The following is a 27,641-nucleotide window of genomic DNA, read 5'->3' on the forward strand; positions in this document are numbered from 1 at the left end:
CACTTACTAGTTGTATGATGCTGGCAAATCACTTAAATTCTATCTGACTTAGTTTCCACTGCTGAAAAATGGAGATAATAATGGTATCTATGTCCTAGAGCTGTTACGAGGATAAGATGAAATAATATATGTAAATTGCTTTGCAAATTTTAAAATGCTACAGAAATAATAACTATTTTCAAAATTAATATTATTATTATTATTATTATTTATTTTGTTTGCATGAGCTCAATGGCTTGTTCATTCTACTATGTATGGTAGTTTGGATAACGATTATTCTTCATATTCACATTTTTGCCCATATGAAGTGTTAGACTGAACTCTTGAGTAGATGTGGATCAATTATGATACTCAAAAAATTTTTGGGGAGCTTGATACAATGACTACAATGCCATCTGCAAACAGGAGCATCTGTCTGACAATTTCCTCTCTCCATCTATGGGGAATTACTTTGTCATTTGGACTCTGTGCTGGACATTCTCTGTGACAATGGAAAACGCTTTTTACAAGAATATGTGTTCCTATTTTGTACCTTTTTGTGCTTGGATCTGTCAAAAAATACTCTTCAAGATGATTCCCCAGCTGTGAGAGTGAAACAGCCTGTAAAAAGATCCATGCATGTGACTGGGGAATTACAGAGGGTTGAGATTTCAGCAGCTCTCCTGTATAATTGGCTGACTAATTAGTTCCTTCTATTCATGGGTTAAGTGCCTACCACACAACAAGTTCTGGGGGTTCAAATAAAAAGAATGAAACAATCCTTACTATGAAGAAGGTTAAATTCCAATGATCTTTATATAGGTAAAGAGATGCCTTGTTGGAAAAATGGTTGCATTTTGCTCATCTCAAATGCTTTTTTTAATCTTCAAAGAACAATAAACACACTTGGATCTCATATCTGCTGCAGTGTTAGGTCAATTATACAAATACAAAGCTGTGTTCTACTAGAGAATATAATTTGAATCAGCCTGCCTGATCCTACACATATTTTCATCAAAGATGTACTCAATACAAATTGTGATTATTCTCATAAAAATTTTGCAGAGATAAGAAGTAGGTATATGATTCAGTAGTTACCAATGTCTTTTTAAATTACCCCTTTTTGGTAATAATACCATGTGCTATACCCCCCCATATTTCACTCTATTTTCTTTTGAATATCTTGAGAATTAATGACATGGGACTAAAATGTATTGCCTTCATTATGTTCCTTCACTGTACATATTTGGTTTGTTCCATCAGTATTCATCATTTTATTTTTAATGACATTTCTACTTTCTCATCTGGTATTTTGAGGACTACAATATTAGATTCTAAAGAAGGTGATTCCATTGTAATTGACAGAGAAAAAATTTTACAGTGAAAAAGTTGCCAGATATTTTCTATTTTTGTGTGAATTTGTTATTTTCTTTCCAGTTTCATCCATAAGTATTCTTGGAATAATCTGACTTAATTGGGTCTTTGAGTTTTTCCAAATCTTTTGTCCTCTTCACCACTTATCACTATTTTGTTCATTTATATGACTCATAATCTTTCATTAACTTCCTCTGTAAGATTGTAAATGGGTCTATTTCCAAACTGGTGTTGCTATCAGGTGCCATACCTCAGCCTGGCAAGGAGATATTATACTTGTTAGCAGAGGTACTTTTTAAGCTAATTTGGTCTCCTCATTGTGGTGATCTCCTTATATTAGCTAAAGTTCTCCAGGTCATGATAATAGATCATATTAATGTCTGGGGGTTTTTTTTTATTATTTGCTAATTCTTGACACCAATATCTCGTTAAAGTTGGCACTTCAAATTCCTGCATAGATAACTAGACATTTTCAGTCTACTAGGATACAATGAAATTCCATTTTCAGTGATGTTGTTTTGTTTTTGACATATCCTATGTCACAAAGCTTACTGCTTGAAAAAAACATTCATACTTATGTAAGCATAAAGTTTTTTGCATAGTCTAAAAAGCCTTTGTTTCCTTTATATAGTATCAGACATATTCTCCAGTGTATTCTTTGCTGTCTTCCTTTATGCTCACCTTTATGTTGTCAATACTGATATTATTCAGTTCTTTCATAGTATGTACTCATTGACCATATCAATCATATCAATATTGATATTCTCAGTATAAACGAAACTAGAAAATATAAAAGCATTATAGATAAATAGAATGAAATTATCAATATTGATAAGATTCAGATTCTTCATAAATATGTACTTATTGACCATTGGACAAGGATTCTAGATTTGAATTATCAGTAGTTAAATATATGTTCGAAAGAAGTCTAAAGATCATGTGATTCTTAGCACCTTCTGCTTCCCCTTTATGTTTTTATATCATTATTACTGCAAAAAGACCATGAGCCATTTTGATTTTTTTTTCAAGGAGTTTTCAAGGATTATCCCATTTCATCCCTTAGTGACTAGGCTCCTAATATATCTATATATTTAGCTAAAAGAGTTCTCTGATAGCAGACTCAGTGAGATACTAAGTCCATTCTCGAAGCTACATAGTAGAAGGAAGTTCCTAGAACTTACATGCCCTTGGATAATACTTTTTTTTAAAAAGCAGGGTCACTTTCATACTATGGGATGCATCAGAATAGAACTTCTGTGAGTTTTCTACCCTCCTTCACAAAAGCTGCTTCACTAGAGAAGTCTAAAAGCATTTTTTTGGATGGGCTATTATACTAATAGATCAGATAAATGCCAGACAATTGCATACCTTGATTTTAGCAAGTCTTTGAAAAAATTCCTCATACCTGTGAATGAGAGAGAGGGCAGGGGAGAGACTTTTTTTTTTTACTTATTTGTTTTGAAATGAGTGACAGTAGTTGAAAGCCAGCTATGACTCAAGATCCTATAAAGGGTTTAGCCTCAATATATAATTAGATTGTAAGTTCCTTGAGGGTGGGGACTGTCTGTTGTCCCTCTTTGTGTCCCCAGTACTTAGCACAGTGCTTGACACAAATATGTATTTAATAAATGCTTATTGATTGATTGATTATGATGAAAATAATGGCTGAAAATGTGTTTGAGGCCTGCTTTTGACTCTAGGGTAGTGTAAATTTTTCTTTCATTCCTGCTGTGATACTGTGGTCTAGCCAGGGATCTGTGGCTATTTAGTCTAGACTAGTAGAGCATGGAGAGATATTGTGGGCACCAAATGAGATAATTATGTACTAATGTTTTCCTAAAGGAAAGCATTAGACTGACATATTTTGGGAAAGTCACACTGGCCCCCTTCTATTGATCTCTGTTTATCATAATCCATAGAGGACATCTGTGTGTATATGTGAGTTCTGTGCCTTGCCTGACACCACACAGTTACATAGTGATGAAACCAAGACAAGCATTGAGGCCCCAGTGATCTCCATACTATATCTCACTAAAAGAAAAAAAAAGAAGTGATAGAGAAAAATATTGGAATGCTTCTGAAATCCAAGACAAATGCTTCTCTGGTCAACTGTAGCATTTGGAGCCAAACTATTTAAACATTAAAGCATATATAAAACACATAAAATTTTAATCAAATAAATCAATTTCCATCTTGTAGCCAAAGAGTTTATTACTTTGATTCACAAAGAAATGACTCTAATTGGGAAGGTGAAAGTTGCATATTTTCTTTTGAGAAGGTGATCATTCTTGGCGAGGAAGGAGACCATTCTGGCTAATTATTTAATTCAAAAAGTCTTAGTAAAAAATTAGGTTTTTAAGCTAATTTAATGGCATAATTTTTCACTAAACTTACTTTAAAATGTTGTCACTTTGTGAGATGAACAGGCAGCTTCCTTTTTTCAGTATAATCCATTATAAGGTCTCTTGTTAATTGGTTCATAAGAGCAAATATTTTATAAACAAACACTTTAAGGTACATAGGATTCAGAGCATCTTTCTAGGCCCCTTAAAGACTGTACTGAGCAATTACTCAGTTTGCCTTAATAGTTAGTTCCAGTACTATACTCAGAAGAATGAATGTTATTCTTGTAGGAAATGATCAGTTTTAGGAAGGGGTAAATTGTTTCCAGTTTGTTTGACAATAGATATTCATTTCTTATTAACAAAAAAATGGTGGGAGGAGGCATTAAAGGATTAAATTCATGGTTCTGGTGATATATGATCAATGAAAAGTGCCGTCTTCATATTTCTGTTGATTTGTAGAAAGGGGAACTTCTCCTCTCCACAGATCATTTACATTTAAGGAAGGTATTGGCAATGACTGGTAGGTGCACCTTTGGCTTCTGTACCCCTTTTGGGAACACCTCCACCTCACTACCTAAAAAGCAAGCTTCAAAGTGTATGTGTGCATGTTGCTCCAAACAGAAACCTTTAGATGAAATAGAGAAAAAGTACCATCTAAAATACCTTAGGTTGTTTAAAATTATTTATAAGGAATTTGCATATGGCATCCCAAAGCTCTAGTATTGTTCTTCCATAGAATATACTCTACTTTTTTTATGAGACTGGGTCTTCCTATCTCACCCAGACTAGGAGTGCAACAGTGTATTCATTGGCTTGATCCTTTTACTGATTGACAGAGGAACTTTGACCTCTTAATTTCCAACCTGGGTTGGTCTGTCCTCCGTTAGGCAGCTTGGTGACCCCTCCTCTTGGAGGCTAGACTTAGTGCAAACATCTGATTGGCTTTAGTGGTACTGCACATCAGAACTCTCAAAATCAAGTTATGCACTAGCCTCAGCTGCCTGATAGCAGAGATTATAAGAATGTGTCATTGCACCTGGTCATGGAATATATTCTCATATTCTTTCATGGATTTCTGGTAGTGATCTACTGTTTCTTTAATTCAACAAATATTTTAACAAGTGACAACTATGCAAAAAACAACAACAACATGGTAGTGGGCATTTACATTCAGAGATTTTAAAAAGGTAGTAACTACCATATACTCCAAACTTTCTGCATTTGGATTATTTAAAGTGCATTGATCAGCCAATGCAAGAATTTTTTTCTCATGTCTCTAAGTTTCATGCCTCATTTGCCCTAATTTCTAAGTGCTATGATTAAATTAGGATTCTTTTTCATCTAAGCACCCTGAGTAGGTGAATTATCCATAATTAGAATCCTAACCGGTTTTTTGATGATTCTGTGGAAACTTTCCACATTGAAACATTTTTGCATTAATACTTCTTTTTTTCTTACCATGGAAACTAAAGCATAATCAGGTTATCACTGTTAAAAAGAAAATACCACCAAAAACCATGTTATCTATTGGCTTTGATTTTTTGTCTTGGTGGTTCTTGAAATCCCTAGGAAAATACTTCAAGATTGTATTCTTTTTGACTCGTTCAGATTTGACTGAAGTCAAGAGCTAGAGAATTGAACACTCTGTATCTAGGGGTTGCAATATTTCATTATCCTCTCTCAGTTACTGTGCATGTTGGCATAATCAAAACCCATTCAAACTCTGATGATTATTCAATACACTTTTAAAGGTTTCAATTCTGTTTTCATCTTCAGTGTCTTCCCCAAGGAAATACAATATAGCAACATACCATATGGCAAATGGGATCAGCTGCAACTCCATATCACATCTTCTATCATACAGTATTTCACAGTATGACATTCTCAAGATTTTAATTGATGACTATTGTAACTTCTAATGTTGATCTGACAATATCTCATTTTTCCCTTCAGAGTTATCTCTAGCACTGCTGTTAACCTATTTATGTCTCTACACAGAGGACAGTGAGTCTTCTTCAAATGTGGCAGTTATCACAGAGCCTGTATAATGTAAGGAAGAAGCTGAAATGGATCCAGATGTGATACTTCAGTGCAACAGAGTTGTATATGCAAAGAGATGCTGAATTCCATTTTCCTAAAATTTTACCTCCTCCACAAAGCCTCACAGTGCAACTTAGGTGATGATTTTTCCCCTTTACTGGATGCCCTCTTAACTCACTCTGCATAAACAAAATTTTTAAAAAAGCACCAACTGTAAACACCTAAAAGTTCACACATATTGCAAGCATTTATTTATTTACAACCTTGACTTTTTTTCTTGTCTCTCTGTAATTCTAGACTCTCAAATCTTGGAGCATTTCTGCCTGAATGTCCCATTTGCATCTCAAACTCAGTATGGCCAAAACATTTCATATTTTCTCCTAAATAAATCCTTTCCCCCAATTTTCCCCATTTATATTAAGAGAAACTTAGAGTATCTTCAATTCTTCCTTCCCTTTCTTGCTCTCCATATCCAATTCATGACCAAGGCTTATTGATTCTCCATAAAATCTTTTATATATTTTCTCTTCATAGGATGAGAAATTCAGAGCTAGATGGGACCTCAGAGGCTACTGAGTCCAATTCGCTCATTTTAAAGATAGAGGACCTGAGGCAGGGAAAGGTTAAGTAATCTGCCCAAGGTAACATAGCTAGCAATTTTCAAGGCAGAATTTGGACTCAGATCTTCTTGACTCCAAGTCCAGAAGTCTATCTACTATGCCATCTATCTACCTTCTCTCCATTCACACAACCTCTACCTTAATTCAAGCCATTGTTACCTCTTCTCTGGATTAACTGGAGACATCAGTAGATGTTTCATTGTCTCCCAACTCCTAACAACTCCTAACTGTCTCTCTGAATCCATTTTTTCCCCTTTCTCTCCAATACATTCTTTATATGTGACAAATTGATAGTCCTAAAACATGTAACTGAGAACATCCTCATATCACCCCTACTCAATAATCTTTAATGGGTCTCTATTGCCTTTAGGATAAAAGACAAAAGCCTCAGTCCTGAATTTAAGCCTCTCCACAATCTGGCTCTTCCTTAACTTACCAGTCTTATTTCTGCCTTGTAGAATCTACAGGTTTCTTCAAAGCATAACTCAATTGCCAAGTCGAAGGAGATGCCTTTTCTGACCCTTCATGATTAACTTCTTCTTCTTCTTCTTCTTCTTCTTCTTCTTCTTCTTCTTCTTCTTCTTCTTCTTCTTCTTCTTCTTCTTCTTCTTCTTCTTCTTCTTCTTCTTCTGGCAGGATGGAGTTGGTGAGACGAAAGAGGGCTACAGCCTTTGCTAGTCCTTCATAAGGATTCTTCAGAGTCAGTCCCTTTGGAGACTCTTCAAAGCAAGTCTCCTTTGGGATCTACCAAGCTTCAAGTCTTTTTCAAGCATCAAGATCCTTCAGGTACTTCTGCCTTCCAGCTTTGAGAGAGAAGATGGAAGAGGCCAACTTCATTTCAAGTTGCTGAAGAAAAAGTCTCTGGCAGTCTCCCAAGTCCATATATACAGCTTGTTACTCTAGAGACTGTGGAGTTTTCCCTTGGGTGAGATTAAGGCCTCTTTCTCTTGGTTGAACTGAGTTAACATGCTCCCAATAGGGGAGCTCACTCTATACTGGCTGGTATATATTTTCCTATGCATACTCTCTCTGATTTCTGTTTTGCTATGATTTAGATAAATGGATTTCTTTGCTATTTGCTATGTGTGAGCATTGTAGAACTGGTATTTGATGGAAAAAAAAGGAGAAAGCCTTGAATATAGAATTGGGTTACCCCTTTATCTCAGAATGACAAAAATATTAGAATTAGAATGAAACCTATCTTGTTGCCTAGACTAATAATATTTAAGGGAGCAGAGAGCTATAATTCTACTCTGGTACCCCCTCTCTCTGAGGTGAGCAGAGTAGCCTTTGACCCCACCCTCTTGCACCACCATCTGGTAAGAATGAACTCTCTTGGAGAAGGGTGGAAGGAGAAGAGGCTAGAGATATCTATTCCACCTCCCTTCAAGCCACAGACCAACAGACCTTGCTACATACACATGAGCCCATTTCTGCTGCACATGTGGGACCCACTTCTTTTTTATACACATATATACATGTATTAGATTTCTGTATTGGAATTTCAGGCCCTTTAGGCAGCCATTCATTTTTGTCTTCTCATCCCTAGGGTTCAACTAGCACATGGTAGGCATAAAATAGATGTTTATTGATTTAAGTTTTTGCATAAACCTCTGTACCTCCTTGTCATTATTTCTTCTTGACTATGCCATTTCCTTTAGACTACAGCACTGAGAAGGTTCAGGCCTTGATAACTTGCTTTTATTTAGTGTCTAATATCATATGAATATGAGCGATTAATAAAAACACTTGAGTGATAGCAATGATGTCTTTTATAGTCACAAAATGGCAATAATAACACAAAGAGAAACTGAAAAAACAGCTGAAATGAATAGAGATGATGAATATCGTTAGAAAGGACCTTGCAATTAATTCAAAAGATAACTGGGCTTAGTTTAACTAGCAAGATGCTCAAAAAAATTTTGAAGGGGGCAATGAAATACTAAGCATTTGCTCCAGGAAGACACATGAATTTTTGAGTAAATTTGCTACAAATTGTATTGACTTTTGATGAAATTTGATTATGAAAAAATACAATTTTAGAATATCATTTATTTCCCCTATTTCTTCTTAGTCTTTATATAGGGAGAGAAAGAAGCAGAAAGGAGTGTATATGTGTATACATATGCACACACATCTATACACAGCCAGATATGTGTGCCTATGTGGACATATTTATAAATATGTACAAATATGCATAATTGGATATATATATATATATACATATATATATATATATATATATATATATATATATATATATGGGTTTTTTTTGAAATTAACACAATTTGTAGCAAATCCGCTCAAAAAGTACATTTTGTATATATGGACATAACATGTATATGTATATACATGTATATAATTTACAACAGGAAAGAGAATGGAAAGGACAGAAAGAGTAATATGTGGTATGTATATGCATGTGCATATATGTATATAAAGTCTACATGTATATATATATATATATATATAAAGTCTATATCTATATACACACATCTATCTCTATATCTACATATGCATTATTTCTATATGTATCATCTGTATATCTAGATCTATAAAGGAAACAATATGCAAAGCAGTTCTATAATGCATTTGTCTCTAAAATATAGTTTTCACATTTGCAGGACTTCTGTAGCCTTTCATTGTGCTACTTAGTTCTGAAAGTCATAGATAATTTTTCCCACAGTGATGCTATGGTTATAGCGTCTATGCTCTATCCTGTGCATGATTTACAGCTCAGTGCCATGGAAAGAAAACCTCAATATTGTACCATTTAAAATCATGAAATCTGAAACAGAAAAAGCAGAAGAAAAGGGAGAAGAAAAAAACAGAGGGAGAAAACAGACAGGGGCACAATCAAATGCCAAACAAAAGACAATCAGTCCAGATCCCTTAAGGCTGATGCACTCCATGCTCTTGTGCTGATAGAATACTTAATCTCCTTAACTGAGCTTTCCTAACGCTAGGAATACGGGCCTGGAATCATGAAGTGTAGCCTACTCTGCCTTGGAAGAGGAGGTATTATTTCTCATTCGTCTTGCTTTTCTTCTTCCTTAAGTCTAGTCAACCAGAACAGATTTTACAAACTGATTCTCTTCTTTCATGATAGTCTAACTGTCCTCTGTAAGATCCCATATTATTTATTTAAGTACTGTTCTGAGGATTTCAGAAGGCCTTAGACTATTAAGACTATACATGGATGTAGCAATTAAACCTGTTTACATAGTGGTCATCTATTTCAGCCACTAGGTGATAAAAATTGAAAGAAAACAAAACAAAAACTGCCAATGTTGCAAATCCACTGAATGATGATTCATAAACATAGTTTAGATAGCTGATATGTTAAAATTTGATCATTCTCTAAGTCTAGCCAGAATCTGTCTCATACTATATATTCCTCATCTTAATCTTTCCATGATTTAAAAAAAAATCATCCTTACTTAGCAAAATGCTAAAAATTTGCCAAATGCACTTCTCATGATTAATGGGCAAATATTTGGAAAAATATCTTAAGCTAAAGAGCCTCACAAACATGGTCATAATTCCAAAATGACAAGTTAAATCAGAAGTGCTAAAGATGAAGTTCATGCTTAGATGACCAAGAAAAATAGTTTATGGCATAGCAACAGGAATTCTCATCTGGAAGAAAGCATCTAGTTTAGCCCAGTTGTTTTACAAATGAGAAAGCTTTGGTCCTAAGAGATGGGATGACTTCTACAAGGCCACATAATGAATTAATGAACAGATTCTGATTAGACCCAGGTCTCTTGACTCACAGTGACTGATTTGGGCCATTTAGAGCTGAAAGAGCATTGGATTGGAAGTCAGGAGTCCCTTTTCTAGGACCATTTCTGCCTCTCTAGGTCTCAGTTTTCTCATCTAGAAAATGAAAAGGCCAGACTTTGTGATGTCAAGGGCTCCTCTTGGCTCTTAAATGGGTGTTTCTGGGACTGATTCAGCTTTGGTTAATTCAGAATTTTTCATATGGTGAAGTAGAAAGCGTACTAGATTTAGAGTCAAAAGACCTGGATTCCAATTCTGACTTGGTCATTTACTGCTTTTGTGACATTAAGCAAGTCACAACCTCTCAATTTCTTCAAGAAACATGTGGGGTTTGAACTATGTGACTTTGAGATTTCCTTTCCTCTCTAAATACATGATTCTGTGCTATATACAAGGCTGAAGCAAATTTTATCTACTTTTTTGTTCTGACTGTTGTTTTTCTGCTTTTAACAACAAACTTTTACAATGAAATCCAAGTTGTCAGTTATGATTTTGGTTGTTTCTAGCATCTATTATCCTACTCTAACTTAAAAAAATGAATCCACAGTAATTCAAATTCTTCTTTTTTTTGGCATAGCCATTATGCAGTTAATAGCCATAATACAATAAATATTTGATTATATATTTTGGTAATATAATCAGGAATAAAATAATAAAGCCCTAAAGATGTTTAACAACACATCCAAGTACCTAAGACTTGATTAAGACTGCTGTTAAGGAATAACAAATGAGACTTAAAGGTAGCCAAGGGGGGAATTCAAAGACTCAAAGCACCTTTATTAAAAAAACAACAACATGTAGTATTCTTTGACTTAGAACATAAAGGGAACGACATTGGTTGCCCAATGGCAAAAATGCCTTGCCATCTTTGCAATATTATTAAAGAATTTTAAAACAACATAAGAATTTTAATTTTGGCTCATATTGATTTGTTCTTTCAGAAGGACAAAATAGAATCACTGTGAAGAACAACTTTGAGTCACTAAGTCATTTTGACTATTATAAATACCCAAATTAACTACAAAGGACATATGAAGGAGGATGCTATCTGCATCCAGAGAAGATAGAACTGATAAATAGAAATATGTATAGAATGATCTTACACACACACACACACACACACACACATACATATTTGTGTCTCACAAGCCATCTTTAGGATGGGGGGAAAGGGAAGAAAAAAAGGGAAAAAAAAGAAAGTTACATGAGAACTTTATTACGTATTTAAAAGGAATAGCAAATTGTACATAATAGATTTGCAGTTTCATGTATAATCTTTTTTCTATTCTACTATGGTATGGAAATGCTTGTTTTAAAATTTCAGAATAAAATAAGATTAAAAAAAAAGAAAATCACAGACTAACTCATCTTTATTAAATAAAAAAATACCATAATCCAAATTTCAGTTGTGAACATTTTTCAGGCTCCACTATTTTAGATTTCTCTACCACATTGCTCCAAGTGAGGGAAAGAAAGTGTATGGAAAAAACTCTTCCTTCTTCTATTAAACTAAAATAACAATTCATTCTTTAGTCCAGAATTTTTATGATTTTGATTATTGACAGGCACCAATTAAGTACCTACTGTGTGCTACACAGTGTGCTAGACAATGGGGTATATAGACACAGAATTCCCTCACTACAAGGATTTACATTCTACTAAGGAGAGACAGTAAATATAGGATACACACACACACACACACACACACACACACACACACACACACATACACATACACACACACATACACGTGTGCGCATGTGCACACACTATATAGTGATGATGGGGTAGGGAGACTAACAACTAGGAGAAAATATGAATGATCTTTTGAGAGAGGTAGAAGGGACCTTAAAGACTCAGAAATCAACTTATAGATGCTAGGAAAATTAATTAACTCCCCTTAGGTCACATATCTAAGTAACAGCAAACCTACTTCTAGATTTCTAGACTCTATAGGTCTTCTAGACTTACAATTTCATTTTCTTTTGTACAGACTACAAAATATTGTTATAAAATAAGTGTTGTGGACACTTTGGTGTTTGAATAAATATACAGTGGATCTGTGATTTTTTTAAAGATATGGAACTCCTGATATTGGAATTCCCCCCACTTAAGCATACTGCATATCTAATTCTATGACATGATAAATGTGGAGAGTTGTCTGAGGCAAAAGAGATTCAGTGACTTGATGAAGATCACAAAATTAGTAAATGTCAGAGGTTTTTGAATACAGCTTTTTCAAATTCTAGGGCTATATTCAGTCCACTTTATCACTTGACTCTGGGAGCCATGGTAAAGAAGAAGTAAAAGTATAAACATTCACTTACTCTTCATGATCTTAGCTAATAAGTGTAGTAAATGAAATTCATATTTCCAAAATAAATTTCCAAGTCTTTTCATATATAGTCAATGTTTATTATCTATTCTAATGAAGGAGAAATAGTGGCAAAAAAATCCCCATCCAAAATAGTACTCAAACTTTTCAAAGGTCCCTGTGACTTTGGAATGCTATTTGTATTCAGATTTGGACATGGCAGGTAAATAAATCTATTTATCTTTTTATTTAATTGATATCTACAGGTTTATTGAATGCCTACTTTGGCTAAGCCACACTGTTGATCTACCCTTTCTTGAACTGTTATTTGGTTTGTGGTATGTGTCAGATTTAATTCAGGTTGCTTTTGGCTTAGTTGCCAACCAGTCATGCTTCTTTTAAAAAATGAAATTATAAAGTGTTAAGCTATTATTTGTTATTTATCCATGGAAAGTAGAACGTGGTGAGATATTAGGATCAGTTAGGGGCTGGATCATTATAGATTCCACTACAAAACCTTAGAGGAAGCAAATGTTGAGGGCTAACAAAGAGGAAGGTGATACTTTAGAAGACAAGATTGAATATAGCAGGTAGATGCTGATTTCCACAAGAATCAACTAACAAACTTAATTGAAAATTGGTTGAGATAACAGCTTCTAATGGTGTTAATTAATGGTTTTATGGTTTCTAAAGGCAGGGTCTTTAACTACTTCATGATTAAAATAAGCTGAACCAAAGCAGTAGAAATTTCTGAAGAAATCCATAGTTAAGAGGATTAACAAAATGAAATGTTGTCATGACCAAGAAATTATACTGCATATGCTTTTAAAACAGGTTATTTTCCCTTCATTTCTTTTGTTGTTCTTAATATTTAAGTTGTGATTTGTATGTTTGCATGTATACATGTACATATGGATATATGTGTATATGTATGTATGAATGTAACCCAGAAATCAAGCCTGGTGCATATCCAAAAAAATCTCCTAAATTGGTACAGAAAACGATCACACCGTGTGTTGTGCCTGCATGAGGGATAGAGTTGACATAAGAATTTGAGAGAGGAGAAATTTTTTCTTGCTTCAACAGAAAGCATTGTGTTTCTAGACTCTCTTCAGAGAGAGACAATGAAATGAGAGAACGGACTTTGGGAAGCAGCAGACAGAGGATCTAGGACCTCAACATGTCTCTGATTCTGAGCTTGCCTCTATAAATGTATCAGGGAATTTTCCCTTAGTTGAGATGAGGGACACTCCTGGTTAAGCTATCTTATTCCCAATGAGAGAATTGATTCAATCTATGTATTGTCTAACACAGACAGTGTATTGTCTATAAAATATGTATAACTCCTCTGATTTCTGTTTGCTGTCTGCTTGGATTAATGAGGTTATTTGCTATTCACTATTTGTGATAGTCTTTTGTACATCTAGGATTTAGTCTGGAGTCAAGTCTTTGAATATAGCTTGGGGCATTCCTCCTTTCATGGATGGTAACCAGAAAAGCTATTTGAATCAATAAATTATTTCCCTTAGATGAGCAATATTTAAAGAGAAAGATATAATTTTAGACTAGTTGCCTCTTTCTAAGGAGAGCAGCATGGCTATCTTCACGGCTCCCTTTTCTGTTCCCCTCCAGGAAAAAAAATCAGAGTCTCCTTTAGAAAGAGGTGACCTAGATTTCAGAGATAGCTATTTATATCTCCCTGTAAGCTGCATCTAGACAACTCATGGGGAGTACTATAACCTGCCTGGGCAACAGCACTATATACTTATACATATGCATATAATTACATATACATACATGCACATCTATCAATATATCTGTATTGATAAGAGAAAGGCAAGAGATATAACAAATAAAGTTCCTGGCACATAGCATTTAATAATTTTAATAGGTAGGTAGATAGACAGATAGATAGATAGATTTTATTGGGAGCTGCATTTTAGGAAGGGCATTCACAATCTAGAGCACATCCAAAGACGGAGAATCAAAATGGTAAGGCAAACACAGACCAGATTGAAGAGTTTTAGAATTTTTTCCTGCAGAAAAATATTTGGCAGGGGTCAGGGCTAATGCACGGATGGAGATGAAAACAGCACACAAGTATCTGAAGGGCTCTCATGTAGATGCGGGATTAGATTTATTTTCCTTAGTCTCTGATGAAAGAACAAGTAACAATCGGTGGACATTTCAGACAATATTTCAGCTCAGATTGCTATAAATAAAGGCTTTTGAACACTTTAAACTGCCTAAAAGTGGAATGAATGCTTTAGAAAGTAGTGAGCTATCAAACACCAGGGGGTCTTAAGGTGGAGACTGGATAATTATCTTTCAAGAACGTTGTTGAGGGGATTCCTGTTCTCATAAATGTTGGACTAAATGACCTCTAAAATCCCTTTGAACTGTGAGATCCTGAAAGTTCATCTATTTTGTTTTTCTAGACATGTTATATTTTGTAAGAATGATAAATATAGAAATACCAAGGAAATTTCTAAGCACCCACCACCAAGAGAGATCTCAGAGAGATCCTTGTATAAACTTATATGCCTACTACAGAATCCTTACAGTATTATAACAGTGGCAAGAAGTGAAGGCAAAGTACTTGGAGAAATTATACAATCATCTCTGGGAATTCCCCTTATCATTCAGACTTTAGGGTATGACCCAAGATGTAATTGATATCCTGGGAACTACAAGTGTTTGACAAAAAAAAATAGTGAAACCATGCTACAAGGTTACATAACTCAGTAGTCTCTAAGAAGTTTCTGGTTTGAACTACATAAGCCTTCGCTATCTCTCTGCTTCTTTGATTCCATGCTAGGGATGAGCAGGATTACTTTTTGTCTAGACAAACATGAGCTGAGCTGAACCACCCCACTCTAAATTTACTGTCTATTTGGTTCAGATCTTCACCAGGAAAAAAAAGCTTTCTTTTTATCGGGTATCTGGGTTGTAAAGGCCTTTTTGATATCTGATCCAAAGAGTAGGTGTATGGGAATCTATGGACACCACCCAGGAAAAGACTCCATTCAAAATTAGCATGGGGGTACTATGGTTGTACCTCAGATGGTGAAATACCAGGGATTGTGTTTCTTCCTTACATTCATTACTCCCTCCTGACAGATGACTATATGCTCTCTATCAGACCTAGAAATACATGCCAGAGAGGATGCCTGGAGTCTCTGAGATTACTTTGGGGGTAGAGGAAAGGGAAGAGATAAACAGTGACTGTAGCTTGCCCTTAGCCACTGTAGTTCCTCACCTGGAGGGTAAATTCAGCCTTCCCATTCCCACAGTCACTATTTTCCTCTATTTTACCTTTCCCCTACACCTAACCATGTGCTAACTAGACCTCAGCAGCAGGGAGGAGGGAAGTGTAGTTTTGAGGGCACCTTTCCTCTAATCTAATTTATGCTTGTCTCTCACTTCCTCTCATCTCAAGGGGACCTTTTCCTAAACCTCCAGGCTGGCTGGACCCCACCGTATGGAAAGGTGGAAAGAGTTAGGGAACCTTCCTTCATTTTTTTTTCCATTTTTTGTCTACTCCCACCAATTCCCCTGCAACACCAATTCAGAGGAACACTTATAGACACATTTTCCCATACCTTCCTTCTAGTTTAAAATAATTTTCTCCAGTTGCCAGAATTCCCAATTAATGGCTCTAGAGAAGACTGAGAGTTGTAGGCATTTCAGTTTGCATATAATACAAATCAATATAGGGTTAAAAGGTCAACAAAACATTAGTGGGAAACAAATGTTTGTAAAGTGATTAAGACATTTAAAGATTTTTTGATACTTAATTGTATAACAAAGTTCCATATGAATAGGTCCAGGAAAGTTTGCATATAGTGTCAATTAGAACTTGATTTAACTACCTGGTAAGATCAATAGACAACTTACTTGGCAAGGTGACACTTTCTTTAATGTCTACCTTAAAATTTTCTTCCTTTTTCATCAGACCAACCTTTTCCTTATTCAATGCTGAAAAATCACTGCACTAGTCACACGTTTAGGTCATGTCTGCCTACTATAAATTAATGTGGAGAAATGGCAGTTATACAGTGAATTCCAGGACTGTGGAGAGTCACACAGGAATATTAAGGAATAGATTTACTTGTATCTCTCAGATGAAAGATTATACTTGAATGCTAATGAAAAGTCATCTTCAGGGTTAAAAATATGGTCTAAGTATAGAATTAGCTAGTTTAGTTGTCTTTCGGGGGATCCCCCAGGCAGTAAGAGCTTGGGATTCATAGGCAGATCTCAAAATTTATTACGTAAATAAGTAATCCAGTTGCTTGTGTCATAACTCTCCCCCAATGTGTAAATCTTCATTGTATCCCATTCCCTGTGGTTTGTCAAGATTCTCAGCCAATACAATAATGTAATTGCCAACAGATCCTTGAGCCCTGCTCATCTCAGGGATTTCACAGTCAGCACACTTCCATCTCTCTCAGTTGACTTTACCTTCACAGAAATGAAAAGCAACTCTTCTTCACAAAAGACTGAGAACATCTGGTCTGCACTTTCTAAATTTATTAAACAATTCACACTGCTAACAGATGACACTTGGCCTTTGAAGATCTTAAATATGTTTTCTCAGATCTATCTTCTGAGTTTGAGATGCATAGCCTATCACGGGAAAAGAACCAAATGTATTACATTTACCTTTGGTGGTCAAACTGTCATCAGGTTTTCCTGAAAGAAAAATAGATGACCATAGTTTTAGTGGGATTCTTAGCATAAGATCAAATATAACACTTTCTATTGAAATGACTAAATACAAATATACAAAAATTTGCCCCTTTGCATTAAAATATCTAGCCTTTCACCAGAAAGATAAATAATTACAGTTCATTTAAATTGTACACATGTATCTTTATCAATAAATGAATTATGTTAATATATTAAATTAAATGCATATTTAATTTAATATGCATTAATGTACTTCACACATTTCATATATCATAATAATTAATACACACTTCACACACATATCATATGCAATATGAAAATGCCATATAATTTGTGGTTTACATGCATATAACATTTGCTACCTTTCAAATCCCACACTAGAAAAGAGTACAGAGAAAGACAGGAAGAATATTTATGTTGCAGAATACAACCACTTGTCACAATTACTTTGGATTTAGCTGGAAAAGAAGTGGGATCACACTAAAGTAGACTGTTAAAGGTAATACCAAAGTGCATAACCAAAAGGCTGATACACTGCTCATAGCTGGGACTTTCAAAGCAAAAATCTAGAAAAGTAAGATGTTTCTTAATGGGGAATTAGTTATTTGGTGTACTTTTTCACTAGGATTCAAAGATTAGGAGCTCACAACAGTGGCTTTTGGAAGTATTTCTATTCTTGGAAGACATTTTCTTTTGTGTAAATCTGAGATAATATATTAAAAGATAAAATAGAACTCTGGCTCTTTATTTTAAGCCGCTGGTATTTGAGACTGAAATTACACTGGAAGAAATTAAGAAGGTTCTTTATGTGCATTGAAGTATACACAGTAAGATTGTTCTAGGATAAAATTAAATATATCATCAGAGTAATCTATATTCTCTGGTGGATGGAAGGACATCCATTAAATAATTTACATCACTAGAGTACCAAACAATAGAACACAAACTCTTTAATGTACTGGGAGAATCTGCCTCAATGTGTATTCATGATTCTGACTGGCATATTTGTTAGCTCCCATGGATCCAATTAAGTGTTCTAGTATCATCAGGAAAATATATGCTTGTTTAATAATAAAGTGATTAACAATTTTTATTCCAATAAAAAAGTGAATTCCTAGAATAGAAGACAGACACTACATCGGTTTCAGTTGTGCCTAAAATGGGAGCACCTATGATCTGGCATGAAATATACTTTAATATAGCTTTGTGTTTATTTAGTACCTATTAAATGTTAGGGTTAAGGAGTTAGGGTCAGACTTGGAGGTGACATTAGAGTTAGAATTAGAGTCAGAGTCAGAATGTATCACTCTGTGAGGCACTGCGGTTGTGTCCAGTACTTGCCCTCAAGCAATGTGAACCTAACTGCAGAGAAAAGTCCCTTTCAGCAAGCTACTAACTACAAGAGGCAGTATATTATTACCCAAATATGTGCTGGGCTTTCAGTTTTCTAAGAGTTCACAGAGCAAGAGATCACTGTGGGCTGCTCATAAAAATTACCACTGGCCACATCCCAATAATGGACTAAAATAATATTAAAATAAATAGTCATTCCAGGTTGGGCTATCTGTTACCACAATAAGGAAGCCTAAGAAGCTTGGTTAAGCTTTGGAGACAGCAAGTAGTGGCATTAAGCAATGTAGGTCTGATGACTACACCAACTTCTGTGCAGTTCTAATGATGAAGATAAAAACAGGAAGAGCCAGAACTGAGAACTGCTGATTTTTAGGATGACCCATTTTACTGTTATTATGGAGCTGTTTATTATATAGGAAGACAGCCAGCATCATGCAGCAAAAATAATGTTGGATTTAGAGTCAATGGACCCAGATTCATATCCCATTTGGTATCTCTGTGACTTTGGAAAAGTTACTTGTCTTCTATTTAATACCCATATAGCTTTGCAAAGTACTTAACTTCTTTAGGACTTAGTTTCATCGACTGTAAATTGAGAAGGTTGGACATTGAAGATCCATTTGAGCTCTAAATCTATGGTCTTAAGATCTTAAGATCTTTTCATGGAGGACAATATGGGAGTTTTTAGAATATGTCTATTTTTCCTTGGTAAAATTTGCCTCTATGTCCTTGTTTCATTAAACTGTGTGTCCTTGCAAAAGTTGTATTTACCCAACCATTCTGTGAGCCATGATAGATATAAATATGACACAAGAGCTGTGGTATCTTTATTCTTGACAACATCTGAGACCTGCTTCCATATTTCTTGTGTGCCTGTGTTAGAGGTTGTGGATCCATTTTTTTCCAACTTATTTTGTCTACTTTCAATTTACCATTTTTGTTTCCTTCTCCAGAAAGCATCAACAATTAGAATGAAGCATTCTGAAATCATCCTGATAAAGTAAAGAGAGCACTGGATTTGGGAACAGAGAAGCTAGGGTTTTAGTTTCATTTCTACCTCTGAGTAGTTGGGCAAAATTGGGAAAATTACTAAATCTTTCTGCATGTCAATTCACTCATTTATAAAATGAAGATAATAATGCATTATTAACTTTATAGGATTGTTGTGAAGAGCAAATAACAAAACAAATGTAAGATGTCTTACAAAACATTGTATAAATGAGAGCTATTATCATTAATAATTTAAGATGATTGATTTGAAGTTGGAAGGGATTTTAAGGCCATCAAGAAAAACCTCCTCAGTTTCCACATGAGGAAATGAAGACTCAGCAATGTTAAATGGCTTAACAGAGCTCACACAGATAGGAAATGTAAGAGGTAGAACTTGAACTCACATCTTCTGACTCCAAAGCTAATAACCTTTCCATCATATCATACTACTTTCCTTTTGTAGTTTCCTTGAGGGCAAGACCTATGTCTTTTTAATTTCTATCTCCCTCAGTGGTTAAAACAGTGTCTTGCAAATAATGTTCATTTCATATAGGTAGGTTAAATAAATAAATACCACAGATGTCAGTATTTCAAATCTATTAAACTTAAAAACATATTTCTTTTGTCCCTATGAAGGGTAAAAGACCATGTATTATTCACACTTTGAAGAATGTAATACTATACTGAAGAATAGATATGAAGTGGCTTTACAAAGTTCCTAAATCAAATCCAAATTCAGATCTCTAGATTTCCAGTCTGAAGTTGGTTCCTGTTTTGCAAACAAAAATATATCTGATACCTGAAACAATATATGATAAATCCTTCATAAAATAAACTTTTAGTCATGGAGGAAAAATTGTCATCTAACATCTACATAGAGATTGATGTCTATTTATGATTTATGCCTTATTCTTCCAATATAAAATAAATTTAAATGATTCTATGTAGCTAGCCAACTAAAAAAAAATTCCTGAGGTCATTTCCTTCTCATTCTTCCTCTTAGGAAAGGTGATTATTTATATAATCAACCTGACTTTTTAATCTTATTTTTTTCATGTTTTAAGCATCTTTTTCTTTCCAACACACTATTTTCTGCCATACTTCTCATTCATTAATCTCAGGAGTACATAACAATAATAACACAATAAATTTCCTCCTTCCATAATGACAATAATACCTTCAAAGAACTTCAGCAGGTTCATTAAGTTTGATTTCTACTGTCTGAAAATATCTAGGCAATTTTTGATCAAAATTGATTTTATTCTTCTATCATTACTTTTAAATAAATTTGGTCAGATTGGCTCCATAAACAACATTAAAATCAATGGCCTAGCCATTATTGTTTCATTAATAATTTTACTAAATAGAAAGACTGTCCAATATTTACAGTCTCTTTGCCAGATAAATTTCCTAGTGATAAAAACTTGGAACCATGGGACAAGTTTAAAATTTCATTTTCTCATTGGTTTAGCTGAGACAACATTAGTACATTCTCCCTATTAACAATTAGAATAAACAATACATTGAAATGCAATCCATTTTTCAACTTCTCTAAATCTTTGAACAGCACTCTTCAATCAAGTATTGGAAAAGACGATCTCTGAGATCTCTTATAGGTCTGACAGGCTACGATTACATGAAACCTTCATCTGAGAAATTACTCACTTTTCTCATGGAATACAAAACTGAAATCAGCTTTTCCTTAAGCCAATTCTTTGGCAAGATGTAAACACAAAATAAAGGAACAAAATGTCACTAAGGAATATCCAAATTGTTCCTAGAATGTAGCTGATGGTCATGTCATTCTTCTGACCAACATTAAGAAAAACAGACAGACCACATTATGGGCACAGAGTCTTCTTGCATTCTGTAAGTAAAGGTGCTATTCCTTCCCAAATGAGAACAGGAATGTCAGACTTCATATTCAGGGGCTTGCTTTTCCTTCAAAGTCACAGGCCAAGAGAATCTTAATATTGATAAAATCATGGCAGAATGAAATGCTTCTTGCAAAAGCAGAGAGAAGACTACCACTGTTCTTTGCAAATAATTCTCCTTTTTCACAGTGAAAGCAGTATTTTATATGTTTACACTTCATTCAGTATAGAAGGAATCTAAAGATTTCCATGTAACTAGGAATTTTTTATTACTAAGGCACAGGTTGTACTAGCCCCCTCTCTTTATTTCCAAATATAGAGAAATTTAAATAGAAATAATTGGTTTTGACAGTATTACAAAAGAACAAACAATAATATCATTATGTTAGACTCTGTAGCAGTGAGCACTTTATATCTTGAAAGGTTGTACAGAACATTGCAGTTCCTTAAATAATAAAACTGATTTAGCTTGAAAAAAAATTGACAGCAAAAAGGGAATTAAAAAAATTTACTAAACTAAAATTCAGAGCTTTCAGGTCAAAGAAAAATTATACACAAGTAGCCAGAAAGAAGTTCAAGTTCAAGGAGCCATACTAACAATCACCTAATACTTAGCAGCTGATACTTAAAGAAAAGGGGGAGTTTGGAATGTGATATTCCACAAACAAGTAGATAAAAGATCATATATTCAGTAAAACTAAGTATAACCTTAGAAGGGGGGGGAGGTGGACCTGTAATGACATAGAGACTTTCCAAACACTCCTGATGAAAATGGCAAAGCTAAATAATCATTTTGAATTGGAAAGCAGGCATTGAGAAAAATACCAAAAGGATTTGTTTAATTGAAAAGGAATAAAGGGGAAGAGTTGTTTACATATTTAATAGGGGGAATAAGGAAAAAACATTTTCTTACAACTTTCATACCTTTAAGGGTCACAGAAAAAGGTAAGAATGACACAGGATATGTGCATGGTTTTGTTCTGTTTGAATTGTCTTAGCAGAAGACTAAATTGGGAGGCACATAGGAACTGTACTAGGGGAAAAAGAGAGGGAAGTTACTATTATATAATGGTGGTACACACAATAAACAGTTTCTAGTCATGGAAAAAGGGAGAGAGAGAATGAGCATCCCATGAACTTCACTTTCATCTGAACCAGAAAAGGAGTATTGAATACAATTATATAGTTACCCTTCCGTGTGTGTATGTGTACGTGTGTTTGAGAGACAGAGAGAGAGAGAGACAGACAGACAGATAGACAGAGAGAGAGAGAGAGACAGAGAAAGACAGAGACAGACAGAGACAGACAGAGAGTGTACATCCTATCAGTAAATTAAACTGAAAAGAGAAATAGGAAGGAGACAGCTTCTGGGAGCCAAGATGTTGGAGTAAGAAGTAAGTTGCTATAACCCTCCCTTATTAACTTCTGAAAGCCCAGAAAATATTGCCCCAGGAAAAACCCCTGAACAGCTGAACCAAAGAAAGATGGGGTGCGGCAGTCTGGTAGCCCAGGTAGCTTGAAGGATTAATGGGAAAGGCTCCTCTTGCCCTGGGGGAAGGGGAGCAGTACAGAAAGAGAGGCATCCCAGCAAGCTAGTGGAAAGCCCCACCTTAGCATACCAGCAGGAGATCCTGAAATCCAGGTGGTGGAGCAGGCAAACACCAACACCAGGACCCCCGAGTTTCTCAGTGAGGGCAAGGGAATTAGTGGAAATCAGTTCAGAAAACCACCAGATGCCTCAGCATTCTGTAACATCAGGGTCTCCCAGTGCCTCAGTAAAACTCTGGGAAATGCTCCAAGGGGCCCTAAGTGGATAAACATTCTGTAATGTCCATCTGAAAGGAGCTGAAGAAAGCAAAAGGAAAGGCCTGGGTGAGCAGGCAACCTCCAGGGGCCAGACTACCTAATCCTACCCCTGGAGTTCCAGTGTTGCTGACTCCAGACCAACACCAGGTTAGCTACCAGAACCCTACAGCCTCCAACTGCCAACATCAGAGGCCCCAGCACACAAAGCCAGTGACCAGGCCCAAAGCTCCCAACACAAGAAGCTTGGGTCAGTGCCCCCTGCTCTGCAGTAGGAGAGCTCAATCTCTTTAAAGTCCAGGAAATAAACACCATGAGGAAAGAGAAATGTATGATAGATTCTTATCATGGGAAGAGTGAAGATCAAGGCAGAAATTCTGAAGAGGACAAGATTGTCAACAAACCCACATCTGGAACCTCAAAAGGGAATATGAACTGTTCTGAAGTGCAAAAAGCCTCTTGGAAGAGCTCAAGAAGGATTTTAAAAGTCAAAAGAGAGAGGTAGAATAGTAATTGCAAAAAGAAATGAGAAGTATGCAAGAAAAAGTCAATAGCTTGGAAAAGGAAGGAGAAAAATAAACTGAAGAAAACAAGTCCCTAAAAATACAACTGGCCAAATGAGGAAGGAGGTAAAAATCTAATAGAGAAAACAATTTGTTAAAAATTGGAATTGGACAAATGGAAGCTAATGACTCCATGAGAGAGTGAGAATCAGTCAAACAGAAACAAAAGAATGAAAAAATAGATGAAAATATAACATACCTGAATGGTAAAACAACTGACCTGGAAAATCAATCCATGAGAGACAATTTAAAAATTATTGGTCTACCTGAAACTCACGATGAAGAAAAGAGCCTGGACAGTATCTTTCAGGAACTCATCAAGGAAAACTATTCTGAGGTCCTAGAACCAGAGGGTAAAATGGCAATAGAAAGAATCCACTGATCACCTCCTGAAAGAGATCCCAAATTGAAAACTCTGAGGAATATAGTATCCAAATTCCAAAATTACCAGGTCAAAGAGAAAATACTGCAAGCAGCCAGAAAGAAACAATTTAAATATCATGGAACCACAGTCAGGATTACACAGAACATTGCAGCTTCTACATTAAAAGACTGTAGGGTGTGGAATACAATATTCTGTAAGGCAAAGGAGCTTGGATTACAACCAAAGATCAACTGAAAATGAGGAGGAGATGGATATTCAACAAAATAGGGGACTTCCAAACCTTCCTGATAAAAAGACCAGAACTCAACAGAGAATTTGATCATCAAATACAAGACTCAAGAGTGACATAAAAAGGTAAATAGGACAGAAAGAAACAACAACATGTTATTAATAAGGGCAAACTGTTTACATCCCTACAAGGAAAGATGACACTTGTAACTCTTGAGAACTGTATTGTTATTGCACCATGTTAAAGGGGTATACAAAGAGGTGGTGGGTATATGTTGACTTTGATGTAATGATAAAAAAAAATGATCAAGTGGGTTAAATGGATCCAAGTAAGTGGACTAATCTGATCTAAGAAAATGTACTGAGAGAAAAGTAAAAGAGGAGGCAGACAAGTGTAAATCACATCACAGGAAAAGGCACAAAAATCTATTACAGCAGAGGGAAAGAAGGGAGGGAGATGAGCATTGTTTGAACCTTACTCTCATCAGATTTGGCTCAAAAAGGAAATAACATAACCAGTTAGGTATATAAATCTAACTTGCCTTACAGGCAGTAGGAGGGAAAAGGGGAAAGAAAAGGGAAGGGAGATGGAAGAGAGGGAAGAAGTGAATCAACCAACAAGGAAGAGGAAATTAAAATAATAATTAGAAACTATTTTGCCCAACTGTATGCCAATACATTTGACAATCTTACTGAAATGGATAAATATTTACAAAAGTATAAATTGCCCAGATTAACAGAAGCAGAAGTAAAATACTTAAAAAAAAACCCATCTCAGAAAAAGATATTGAACAAGCCATTGATAAACTTTCTAGGAAAAAATCTCAAGGGCCAGATGGTTTTGCAAGCAAATACTATAAAACATTTAAAGAACAATTAATTCCAATATTACATAGACTATTTGGGAAAATAGGTGAAGGAGTCTTACCAAATTATTTTTATGATACAAACATGGTGCTGATACCTAGACTGGGGAGAGCCAAACAGAGAATGAAAAGTATAGACCAATTTCCCTAATGAATATAGATGCAGAAATGTTAAATAGAATATTAGCAAATGCATTACAGCAATATATCACAAAAATAATACACTATGTCCAGGTAGGATCTATACCAGGAATTTAGGGTGGTTCAATATTAGAAGAACTATTAGCATAATTGATCATATCAACAACAAAACTAACAGAAACCACATGATCATCTCAATAGAAGCAGAAAAAGTTTTTCACAAAAATACAGCACCCATTCCTACTAAAAATACTAGAGAGCATAGGAATAAATGGAGTCTTCCTTAAAATAATAAATAGCATCTACCTGAAACCTTCAGCAAGCATCATATGTAATGGGGACAAGCTAGAAGCATTTCCAGTAAGACTGGGGTGAAACAAGGATGTCCATTATCACCACAGTTGTTCAATATCATACTGAAAATGTTAGCTTCAGCAATAAGAGAAGAAAAAGAAATTGAAAGTATTAGAATAGGCAAAGAAGAAACAAAGTTATGACTCTTTGCAGATGATATGATGACATACTTAGAGAATCCTAGAAAATTAAGTAAAAAAAAAACTACTCGAAATAATAAACAACTTTAGCAAAGTTGCAGGATATAAACTAAAACCCACATAAATCATTGGCATTTTTATATATTACCAACAAAGCCCAATAGCAAGAGATAGAAAGAGAAATTCCATTTAAACTTACTGTAGACATTTTAAAATATTTAGGAGTCTACCACCCAAAACAAACCTAGGAACTATATGAACTCAATTGCAAAACATTTTTGACACAAATAAAGTCAGATCTAAATAACTGGAAAAACATCAGTTGCTCATGGGTAGGCCGAGCTAATATAATAAAACTGACAATTCTATCTAAGCTAATTTACTTATTCAGTGCCATACCAATCAAACTACCAAAGATTTATTTTATATAATTAGAAAAAAAGAATAATAAGATTCACTTGGAATAATAAAATGTCCCAGAATAACAAGGGAACTAATGAAAAAAAATGCAGGGGAAGATGGCCTAGCTCTTCTAGATATTAAATTGTATTATAAAGCAGCAATCATTAGGTACACAAGACATAGTAGTCAATGACTATAGTCATCTATTATTGGATAAACCCAAAGACCCCAGTTTCTGGGATAAGAACCCACTCTTTGACAAAAACTGTTGGGAAGTGGAAAAGAGTATGGCAGGAACTAGGCATAGATCAAAATCTTAAAATGGGTTCATGATTTAGATATAAAGGCTGATAGTATAAGCAAATTGGGAGAGCAAAGAATAGTTTACCTGTTAGATTTAAGGAAAACAGAAGAATTCATGACCAAACTGGAGATAGAGAACATTACAAAAAGCAAAATGGATAACTTTGATTCCATTAAATTGAAAAAGGTTTTGCACAAACAAAGCCAATGCAACCAAGATTAGGAGGGAAATAGAAAACTGGGAAAGAATTTTTACAGCCAGTGTCTCTGATAAGGGCCTCATTTCTAAAATATATAGAGAATTAAGTCAAATGTATATGAATACAAGTCATTCCCCAACTGAGAAATGGTCAAAGGCAGTTCTCAGATGAAGACATAAAGCCATCTATAGTCATATGAAAAAATGCTCTAAATCACTATTGATTAGAGAAATACAAATCAAAACAACTCTGAGGTACCACATCACACCTATCATACTGGCCAACATGACAAAATAGGAAAATTATAAATGCTGTAGAAGATATGGGAAAATTGGAACACTAATGCATTGTTGGTGGAGTTGTGAAATGATCCAACCATTTTGGAGAGCAATTTGGAACTATGCCCAAAGGGCTATAAAAATGTTCATACCCTTTGATCCAGCAATAGCACTTCTAGGGCTGTATCCCAAAGAGATCATACAAATGGGAAAAGGACCCACATGTACAAAAATATTTTAGCAGCTTTTTCTGTGGTGACCAAGAATAGGAAATTGAGGGGATGCCCATCAATTGGGGAATGGCTGAACAAGTTGTGGTATATGAATGTAGTGGAATACAATTGTGCTATAAGAAATGATGAGCATGCAGACTTTAGAAAAACCTAGAAAGACCTGTATTGACTGATGCTGAGTGAAGTGAGCAGAACCAGAACATTCTACACTGTAACAGCCACATTGTGCAATGACTAATGCTGATAGACTTAGCCCTTCTCAGCTAAAGGTTTCATGGTGGAAAATGTTATTCACATCCAAAAAAAAGAACTATGGAGTTTGAATGCAGATTAAAGCAAAGTATTTGCTGTTTTTTCCTTCTGTTTTGTTTTGTTTCCTCT

The 27,641-nt window shown here is 35.0% G+C and overlaps 1 long non-coding RNA gene across 1 annotated transcript in view; it reads right to left on the reverse strand.

The window, feature by feature from the left end:
* Positions 1-27,641, reverse strand: part of LOC144454424 (uncharacterized) — a 381,737-nt gene that overhangs the window by 84,990 nt on the left and 269,106 nt on the right. The window contains exon 3 of the long non-coding RNA XR_013482757.1: positions 17,121-17,150. This is a non-coding gene — a long non-coding RNA (uncharacterized LOC144454424). The remainder of the gene's footprint in view (positions 1-17,120; positions 17,151-27,641) is intronic.

This window comes from Phascolarctos cinereus, unplaced genomic scaffold (assembly GCF_003287225.1).
Source record: "Phascolarctos cinereus isolate Bilbo 61053 unplaced genomic scaffold, phaCin_HiC Scaffold_726;HRSCAF=1367, whole genome shotgun sequence".
Taxonomy (NCBI): Eukaryota; Metazoa; Chordata; class Mammalia; order Diprotodontia; family Phascolarctidae; genus Phascolarctos; species Phascolarctos cinereus.